Source organism: Dermacentor andersoni, chromosome 4, assembly GCF_023375885.2.
Source record: "Dermacentor andersoni chromosome 4, qqDerAnde1_hic_scaffold, whole genome shotgun sequence".
NCBI classification, from domain to species: Eukaryota; Metazoa; Arthropoda; class Arachnida; order Ixodida; family Ixodidae; genus Dermacentor; species Dermacentor andersoni.
In genome coordinates this window covers 67,658,599-67,669,328 of record NC_092817.1, presented here as the reverse complement: position 1 = coordinate 67,669,328, position 10,730 = coordinate 67,658,599, and positions in this window count along the sequence as shown.

Here is a 10,730-nt window from a genome sequence, read left to right as displayed (position 1 = left end):
TGCAGTTATTTACGGTTCTTTAATGATACTTGTTTTCTTGTTTCTAAAGGATAATTTTTTTCGAGTGGTTGAACTATCAACAAAATCAACTGAGTTGAAATGGCTAGCGATGAGGAGAAATTAGAATCAAATAAACGGAATCATCGAACTATTTACCAATCAAGATTAAAGATAAATGTACGGAGTTCCGCTAAACTAGCTTTCCTTAAATTTGTTATTATTATTATTCACAGAAGTTTGCCAGCTATTTGTGGTTCAATGGCTGACAAAAATGGTCGCGGCAGTAAAGTGTGACGGGCAGGGTACAGGCAGGATCAAACCGTCAGAAAATATGGTGCAGGATTTTTATGCGGAGAAACGATACCAGGTATGCTGAACAAGTTTACAGGATAGTTGTGAGACCCGTAATGTTGTAGGGCACCTAAGAAATGCCGATGAATAAGTCAGCCTTTCCGGATATCCAAGTGGCTGAAATAAAGGGGCTAAAGGGGATTATTTACATTGAAACATACGGAGTATTTCGGCTAACTTTAGCTAGGGTTAAAAAAAATATGCCGATGCACTCTAAGACGACGCCAGGCTAGATGCAATGTTCGTTTGTACCCGGACAGTTTGGGAGCGCTGCAATCACGGTGTGCAAGTGGGTATGTCACGTGGTATTTTTTCCTATTTCGCGGGCATCCGCAGTAAGCTGAAACACACTAATATATAACAGACAGAAAGTTAGAAACTGTCTAATCAGACGTTTTGCAAAGCGCTGTACCTCTTTCTCATTGGCATTTTTTCCTAGCTTCGTTGCTTCAGAAGTTGGTTAAACAATCTTGTCTAATTATCTCATTAAGCAAAACACACAAGAAGAAATACCGTGACACACTACATACAAAAGCGAGCAACATGTATTTGGTCGTGTCGTCTTAGAGTGCATCGGCGTATTTTTAAACTCTGGCTAAAGTTAGCTGAGACACGCGGTATATGAAGTACGGAACGAAACGGAACCTCATCCAAGAAATGTTTAACATCGTGGACATTGAAATGGCGTTTCAAGAGAGAAGACACACAGATATAGTTTCTTCTTTGTCAGGGCAAATCAACACGAAGGACAAGAAAGGAAACGGAACAGGTGCCTATCGTGTTCTTGTTCGAGTTGTTTGCACGGAAACAAAGTTGTTCGAGTTACGCTGCCATTGTTACAACGAATCAGTCATTACCAATTAGCCCGGTCATACGTACGCTACGCTGTCTGTAAAGAGATAGTTGGAACACGCAGTGAGGAAAGATGTGGGCTGTGTCAGCGAGAAGGCAAGAATGATTGCTTCCGGCGTCACGAGGGAACGAGTTTGGCTTCAGAGATAGGAAGATTGCATAAATGATTTAAATATAAAGTGTAGCTGAAAAGAAAGGGAGGGGGTGCAACGCTACTGGAAATGCAACGCGGAAGCTACTCCCTGAAATGCAATGATCCTATATGCACAAATAAAAGACATCTGCCATGGGAAGGAAAAGAAGGCTACAAAAAGGTGTCGAAAAGACAGCGAGCTTTCATCTTTGTTTTATTCTTTGATTAGATTTTAGATTGTTTGACATCTCAAGCCAGCGCATCTGGGCTCTAAGGGTCGACACTGCGAAATACAGGGCAAGAAATTAGACTACGTATAGTTATCAAACGGGCACTGAAATGTCAGTATTATGGAGTAAGTATACTGCATATTCTTTGAAATGCGCCTGCCATAGCACGTAAACAGACCCGTGACCTCGTGGCCTGCAATAAAACATCATAACCAGTGAGCCAACGCTGCGGGCAGATTTCTTTTATTTGCTCACAGCGAAGGAAACGAAACTACGTAGATATTTTAGCTCAAGGTTCAATTCGTTTAATACGAGAACCCATTCGTGTTTCAGAGCCAGCGATAAATGCGATGTCTCTACGAATAATCTGTGTTATTGTCTCTAGAAGCGTAACACACGCGGTTTCAATATGGAGCAGTGTTCTCCACTAGACATTACAAGGGAAATACGATTAGAGACATTTTACTTTTTCTGAGTGACAAACGCAAAACGAGCTTCAGCGATAACTGCTACAGCAGGAGGAAAGTCTGCAAAGAGTCTGCGCACGTTGTCTACGTATTGGGAGTCTGCCTTACCCGGTAGAAAGCTGCGAGAAGCCAAAACGAGTGCGCATAAGAAATTATAATGGAGCGAGATGGTCACCCTCCAGACAGTTCCTTTTAATCAATTTCCGTAACCTTACACCTCCTTACATTAGGCACTGGCCAGCGTCTCTGGCTTGACCAGCTCGAAGGGCGTTGGCCCTGAGAAAAAACTGGTTATCGCGGTTCTTTATTTTCAGCCCGTTCGTAGCACGCTGTTACGGAACGCAAGCGAACGTTGCACTGGGAAAAAGAAACAAAACAGAAAGGGTATTAAGCCAGAAAGAATAGCGTGCGAAGCAGACTAGATGGGCTCGGTGAACAGCGGTAGTCCTTGCGTGCCAACAACCTCGGGCTTCCTTCTCGAAGTCATGCTCGCCGAAGACTGCTCGCGCCCGGTTCAACGGACGACACAAACTCGATTGCTCGCGTAAGCCAAGTGCCGCCTTCCGAAGCAACAGCGCCCGACATGGCGCCTAGCTCGGTAACAAATTGCATTCCAGGGGAAAAAAAAAAAGCCATGCCACGGAGAATCCGCAGTTCCACGGACTGTCTGCCCTTCGATAAAAGAAGGCTGCGCTGCTGTCGGGGATGGCGGCAGGAACAGGCGTCCCGAATCCGATCAGACGGATTTGATGCGCAATCGTAATGAACGCGTTGCTTTCACACTGCGGAAACTGCGTGGAAACAGGGTGCTCGTTTATTTGTTGCCTGCGGGGCTGACAGCGGGAGGTCATGATATAACAAGTTAATTTGTCTTCTTTTGTCGCTTCTGCTTCCTCTTGGAGCATAAGCGTCGGTGCGCAACCAAGTTGGAAGTTCGAAACGCAGCCTTCGCTGCGTGCGTGTTGCGTGCGTGGTTTCGAACGATGTTTAAACCATTTAAACCAGGAACTGGCGTCAGGTGACCTGTTCGCTGAACTCTCGTCATGGTGCGGAGATTGTACATTTCACAGCGATCGTTGACCCGGAACGCTGACGTTACCTTGAGTTTTTCTTGGTCAAGCAGGAAAGGAGGAGGTTTTTGAGGCACCTTCGTAGAATGCGCTTCGAAGGCCCAACAAACAACGTGAAGGATTTGTACAGAGGGATATACTTAATTCCTGGATAAATTACTGTGCCCTAGGGAGGAAAAAGAAAGAGAAGTTCTACTTAAGTAGTTACTTTCAGCAAAACCGTCGGCAAGGGATGTTATCAGACGTGATAAGTCACTGGGCAAAGAAAAAAAAATACAATTGTGTGAATGCAGTGCATGCTGCATAGTACTTGCTGTTGCTCGAGAAGTTCTTGAGTGCATAAGGAGTGTATTCTAGTGTTCATGATACAAGGGTACAAGGAAATGTGAGGATGGGAACGAAGGTAGATGTCCCAACGTTCGAACTTATAATGCTTTAGTATTACAGCCTTGTAGCCTGAGTTGAGCTGTCGTATATAGGGGTGAACTCCGATCCTACAGTACTGGCTCTCGCCAAGGTTGTTGACATGGTTTGTTTTAAAATGCCTCTACGTCACTATGCAGCTGGTTATTGCCATCACAGAGACTTTCTTGCTCTCTGGCAGTGGTTTTCCGTGCAGCCTCGTACTACCTACAACCGCAACCTGTCATGCACAACGTCCGCGAAACTTGAATACAGACTGAGAATATTGAGCTTGCATCGTGCAGACGCACTCTTTAGAAACCTTTTGGTTTCGCATACAGTTAGCCGCCTAGATGGACTCAGACTTGGAATACGCGCCCGGGCAGTGCGAACAACACAAAAGAAAAGCGCAGTGATGACTCAGACTAGGTGTCGCTTAAAGTGTTTCTGTCTCTTTCTCAACAGAGATGTTCGCGTGCCAAGTGGCGCGCCGACCAATGCGTGCCAACCATTGGCGCGCATTTAACTTGCGGCCAAAATCTGACAGACGTAGCGGACAGGCGAGTGAAGACAAAATAATCAGTAAGGTAGGAAGCATGTATGCATAATATCACGTGTGTGGCCTACGTCAGCACAGCAGCCGCCATTTAGCCCGCGGAGGTTGCCTTTGACCTATCCTAGAACTTTCCCTTAGGTTTGTCATTCCTGGCTACCACTTCAACTCGTTGAATAGGTTTAGCACGTCATACGACTGCGAACAAGATATTACAGTTCCGTAACCACGGCTCAGCCTACATCTTGCGGCGACAGATATGATAATACGGAAGCTCTCAAACAGTCTTTCGAGCATCGCTATTACTTTGTGAATAGACTTACAAAGTCTAATCTCGCACACGAAAATGTTCCTGTAAGATGATGCTGCGGATGTCATCTCGTGTTGCAAATACCAGAAGCGCAGGAATTCCCCATGGAGGCAGAGAAACCATTACGAGCACATTAGATGATCGCATTCACAAAGTTTCATTTCATGTCATTTTATTTATTGCATTTATTGAATTTCTCACGTTCTTAGCTTCACTTGTCTTCATTCATTGTGCATCGACTGCCGTGAAGATACGATCATTTTTTAAAATCTGTTTTCGCTTGGCAGAATATTATAGGCTCGTGCCTTCATCTGTATCACATCCTCGATAAAACACAGTACACTTCCAGTTGTCGTATACACGCCGGCAAAAATCTGTTTGTCTAGTAAAGAGCCCCTCCCCTCTCTCTCCTTCTCTCATTCTCTCTCTCTCTCTTTGCGAACAAAAAGAAGGAGCTGTCGTGGATATGCACCAAGCATTCGAGGTTTTGGTGTTAAAGTGTGGCGCTCACCCTTTGCAGCAGCCCTGCTATGCTCTTCACCTATCATCACCGGAAGTCGCTTCACCACCTGAGGCATAATATAGCGTGATATGAGAAGCGTCGCGAAATATTGCACGAAAGCTACGAGCCAGTGAGCAAAGAAGGACACGTGCGACCTTCGACATTCCTTCTGGACGCGTGCGTAGTCTGCTACGCGGAATCCCTTGCGTGTTGCCGCATGCAACCTCAGGCAAGTCAACGCTCCTTCCGTCAAGAGCACGTTCCATTAGGACTTCGTCAAGAAGGCCCAGCGGATGCGGGAGGCCTTGGGCGTGTTGCAACTTTCTCGACGGCTTCGACGAGAAAACCATGCCGAGTTTGGGTTAAAACGCTCCTCTGACACATTTTTATTAGTTTTTTTTTTCTTTTCCAACGAGGGAATCACGACATCGTCGTCTTTCTCGCGCGTATGCACTGAGGTGGCGAGGGGCGTCAGCTTCACGAGCTCTTGGTCGTTGCCGTGCAGATATTCTCTCACCTACGGTGCCACAAACCCAATTTTTCTTCTTTCCTTTTTTATGCATTCCTGCTCCCTCGTTTCCACCTTTCTCAATTTTTTTTACGCTGCCGCTCAGTACACTGCATGCAGTGATGTAAACCTAGTCATGACTCTGCTATCCGGAAAAGGCTCATAGTTTCTTTGTAAATGCCTGACGGATAGGGGTTCGCGTGTTGTATCAACGCAAAGAGAACCAGCTTTCGCGTGTATAGGAGCGTGATATGCTTTCCTTTTTCTTTAGTAATTTCGAGCATCGCTAAATCATGGGGCGTTATAGCCAGTTTCATCTTGTCATCAAGTTAAAGATGTTGTTTCGGAGCACATGCTTCCTAGCCTAGTGCATATATACGATGTCTCCGCGTACATTTGATATCGAATTCCGAGTTTGCTATCCTCGCCAAACAGCGGAGGCGACAAGTGCAAGTATTGAAAATTAGGCCCTAGTGACTATTTCTTTGACACGTCAAAAAGCAGTGCCGAAAGCAGTGATATCTGCGGTACTCTGATGCTTTGAAATTAAATGTCTCGTCAGCTTTGGGAAACTAACAAGTTTTGTCAATGTTCAAGCAACACATTTTAAATGTCGTTAGCGAGTGTAGGCATGCAGTAGATCCATGTGTTGAGCTCAGCTGCTAGTGGAGCCATGCTCGATTTTTAAAGCAAATATACATGTTGATAAATAACATGAGCTACGAGACAGCGCTGCCTTTGTTGTTCCGAATATTTCACCAAATGTTTGGAGCTCTCGAGAAAGTAAGAAAGATTTAGTGACCCCGCAGGAAAGTTAGGCCAATGATGCTAGAATTAAGAATAACGTTCTTGCAGGGAAGCTTTTGGAGTCTTGCAGCTTGTTCATAACTGGCCTTTGTGGAGTGTTACGCAATTATCAAAAATGACTCTGAAAGCGAAGCAACTGTTCCACGTATAGAAAAAAAAAGAAGAAAAAGACCGCTTAAATTCGGATACTCATCGTGCGTTATCGGGGAACTGAATATAGATAACGCATTCGGAAGTTTGCTTGATGGAGAACGATCTATAAAATGTGGAAGTTGGTATTCATCTGTAAGTACCGTGAAGTTGGAAATCATGCAAATACTGGATACTACAGAAAAAGAAGGAGCTTCGCAGTTAAAAAAATACATCCACATTTCGAGATGTCAAGAAATTTGTCCCACTCTGTTAGCAACCTGGTCAGCTTGAGGGATACGGCCATAGCTTCGAAAGAGTCGTTACTTTCAATCGGATTTTTCTGAGATAGCCAAGCTTCCAGGAGCGCTATAACGTAAAACTATTCCAAACTTTTTTATTCCAATTCTGCAATCAGCCCACCGCGATCGGTCAAAAACTTTTTTGGACCACCCTCACTTCACCTGTCTGTCACGCGACGTCACGAAAACCGCGATAGCTCCCATTTGATATAACGTGTACACACTGATTACGCATAATTTGACCAAACAAAACAAAAATAGTTGTTTCTGATTCGACGGCTTTTTGCCATTAGCCCTCGGCTATTGGTCAAAAGTCTTCGGGCTGCACCCACTTCACCTGCCTCTCACGCGACGTCACAAAACCGCAAAAACTTACCGCGTCAAAGTGACGTGTACGCGCTAAAGATGCATTAATATGCCGAACGAAACTGGTTTTTCTTCTGAATAGCCGCAGGCTGCCCCGTTCCGAAAGGAATAAAAGATGGCTGCCGGCGATGCTCCGGCACTCGCTACTCGCACCTGCCGGTGAGCATGGGTTCATTTGCGTGTAATAAAACTTTTTGCGTGGCCGTGTAACATTTTCGAGCTTTTTCGACACGTTTACGACTTTGTTCTGCCAACTCTTTTTTGGTGAGGATCCGTTTTAGCGTCATTTTTAAGCTTCCGTTGCATGCCGCCGCGATTTTCGACGAGCCACCGTAAGCTCAGTAAGGGAAAGTGGACCAATCACAGACGCCGGCACCACCCTCTTCATCCAGATATCGATTTTCAGTGCAGTGGCTCGTCCCCATCGAATCCCTCTCCACTTGAGCGTGCTCCTCGCCCCTTGTGAGCCAGTTAGATAAGACAAGCCGCTCGGTGCAGGCAGTGTTATTCGTTTTTCAAGCAAACAAAAGTGACCTCCTACGAACGAGGGGAGCATTTGATTGGTTTGTTCAGACAAACCTGCGGGTGACCTCCCGATGCTCGCGTCGCGGTTACGCAAATTTGACGTCAGGAGATTGTAATAAAAACATATTGGAATAGTTTTACGTTATACGGCCCCAGCACAGTTTTTCAGCGCTGATTACTGGTGGGTGTCATACATCATTCCCTTTAAGGAACAGAATATATGCGGAACAACCCCATTTAGTTAAAACAAAGAGAAAATACTTCTACGAATAATGTCTGGGTAGAGCTAGTAAAATTAAGTAATAGACCTAGAAATAATTGGTGGACTTGAACATTCTTTGGGCTACAGCGCAGGACAGGCAGGGGTATAAGAGCGTAAAAACAGAAGCGACATGAAAGACAACGCGCCAACATACAAATTTCAACGCGCGAAGTGAACATGCCGAAGCCACATGGCCAACATTGTTATGTTCTGGTCTGAGTGACTTGCCGTGGAGACGCTGAGGTTCGATAATACCTTGGCTACGACATCTATCTTTTCTCGGCAGCAACACAGCAAAATAAAAGCGTTAATTGAGTGACCGAGTCTATAACGTTACCAAAGCAACTCTCGGGCCATAAGAGGTGCGCTAGTGGAGGGTTCGGGTTTCATTTTGATCACCTGGGAACCACCAGGTACGCGAGCATTTTTGTGTTTAGCCCCACTGGAACGTGAACGCCGTGACCGGGATACGAAATCACCACGTCGTGTCCAGCAACACGTTACTAGGCCACTACCACCACCCAGGTGAACAAAAAAAAACGATCAAATAAATCTGGCGATGCAGGTTCTGATGTGCACCGTAGAAAGCGAACGTTAATGCGAGTGCACATTAGAGGCGCAGCAATTTTTAAGGTTTGGTGCATGCAATCGTGTACTATAAACGTGTGTGGTTTAGACGAAACATAAATTCAGGAAACCGTTTTATTCAAATTGGTGTCTGCGCAGGCTTGAACCAAAGACTACAGAAATGCGGTATCAATGAGCTTCGAGCGCCATGTGTTGGCTGGAGAGCAGTTCTACTGAATTATTTGCTATTTTGCGTGCGAACCACTGTTAAGTGCGTTGATTAAAGAATGAGTCTTTTGTTAAGGAGACACACTCATGCTAAATGGGGCAGGTTATCTATTTCTTCTCTGTAAACAGGATTTGAGAGAGAGTTTCTTTCTCCGCAAAAGATAATACCCCTGCACACGCATTAATTGCTTGGCCGCTAAATCTCACTCATTAACGCAGGAAAGGCGCTGCGTGGACGCGAACGGATGTGGCCGCGGAAGCCATGTTTCTCGTAATGTATTCCGACGGCATCATCTGCGGACCCCAAACAGAAACAGAGGATCGGAAGCCAAGGCACGGGTTAAGGCGAACAGGAAGGGAACAACCAAGGTTAATTAACACTGCATTACAACTCGTCGCCTGCGCCTGCCCGCTTCCAGCCGCGCGGATTGTAGCTGTCAGGGTCAGGAGCTAACGAGGCTCGTCCTTGTGGTCCGCGGGACGTCAAAAGCTGCGAAAGTGAAAGGCCCGGGCCGGCACACGCATTTAAATGGCGACGATCCGCACCACTTCGGACAAGCTTTGTTTACCACGTGCTGGCGCGGATTGATTGTGTGACACGACTGACTCATTGCGAAGAGCTGAAAGTGCCGCAAACGCGTGGATGCACGGCCAGGTGTAGCGAATTGATGCGTGCGTGACGAGATGAGTGAGCCTTCGTCGGTACAACCGGACCACCGAGCAATGTGGCAGGATGTTTTCGTCTTGGCGTTTAGGTTCCGGTTTGTAGTCGGGCGCATGCGCGTGGTGTTGCAATCGAAAGCCTTCAAAGGAAGTTTTCGGGAGAGCGAACAAACAGTTTTGGTGAAAGCGAATGACAGAACTGTCAGACAGCGTGGACGTAATGCGCCAGGAACTATGGACGGAAGGTAGAGAGGTATTAAAGATGAAGTGACCTTGTTTACCTATAAAAGGTTAATTTCCTTCATGCTACACTTTTCGCTTGAGTAGGTTCTATAGACTTGTGCGGACGCGACAGGTGCAGCCTACGTAATCTTAGCCGTCGTATATGAGCAGGACTGATAAAATAAAACTGCACAGTTTAGCAATTGATTTGGCTTTCAACTTATTTACAGGCGATGGTGCGTGGAATACGAGGCATTAGCTGCAGCCGCACTTACACTACCATCTAAACCAATGCGCCCCAAGTTTGTGCAAAATTTTTTTTGAATCTGCACAAAACCTCCCAACTGCACATCCGATGACGAGGGCCCGACAATAATCGAGGCAGCATGGCGCACACAGCGACAAAAGGACGACACGATGACGGCGAGATGAGGTCGATGGCGTCACAGCGACGACCGCGGATGCGGCATGGCGATGACATTTTAGTAGCTGAAATCTGAGACAGCGAAGGTCTGTCCTTTCCGAAAACCACTGAGAATGACTGTTCTGGCTGAAAACCACTCTGCTGCATCCGGCGCCAGGAACGCCGCGTCAGCCTATTGCCTGCTGCTTTCTTCGAAATGCATTTGCGCTGAAGCCACAAACCTCGAATTCAGCGTGGCGAACGTGGTAGACCCCACGTGCACGAAGAAGTATGGAACCTGCAAGATAGCGCAGTGCTTTGGCACGTCCGGCGCCTAATAGACGATTTGGAAAACGTGCAAGTGTGCTTCTCCGCACACCTTGTCTGCCCTAACTAAAATTGTGGACTCAAGGCTGGAATTGTGAATAAAGTGGCAGCGCACAGATTGATGTCACCTTCCCTGTTGCTCTCAGTCATCAGCCTATGCAAGGTTTAAAAACGCGCTTTTTAACTTCAGTGGTTAAGGTGGGGTCGAGGGTATAAGGAGGGGGGAAGCAAAGTCCGTAAGGATGGACGGAGGGAACCAAGCTTGAAGTTCCTAATTAATGTTGACATAAATATGTTGAATTGTTGTACACAAGTGAATTCCAGACTTGGTTAAGCTTGTCTGACTGGATAATTTGTGTCAGCTACACGATATCCACGACCGTCCATCCGAACACATGTCAGCGTTTCACTAAAGGACGAGGAGGGCGTTTGTGCACTCGAAGGATTAGAATACCGGACGCCCGTGACAGTTACTATGCAAAGCAAGGTTCAGTGCTTGTTATAGTAACTGGTGCATTTTCTTTCATGTTCAAGTAAAGATCACTGTTATA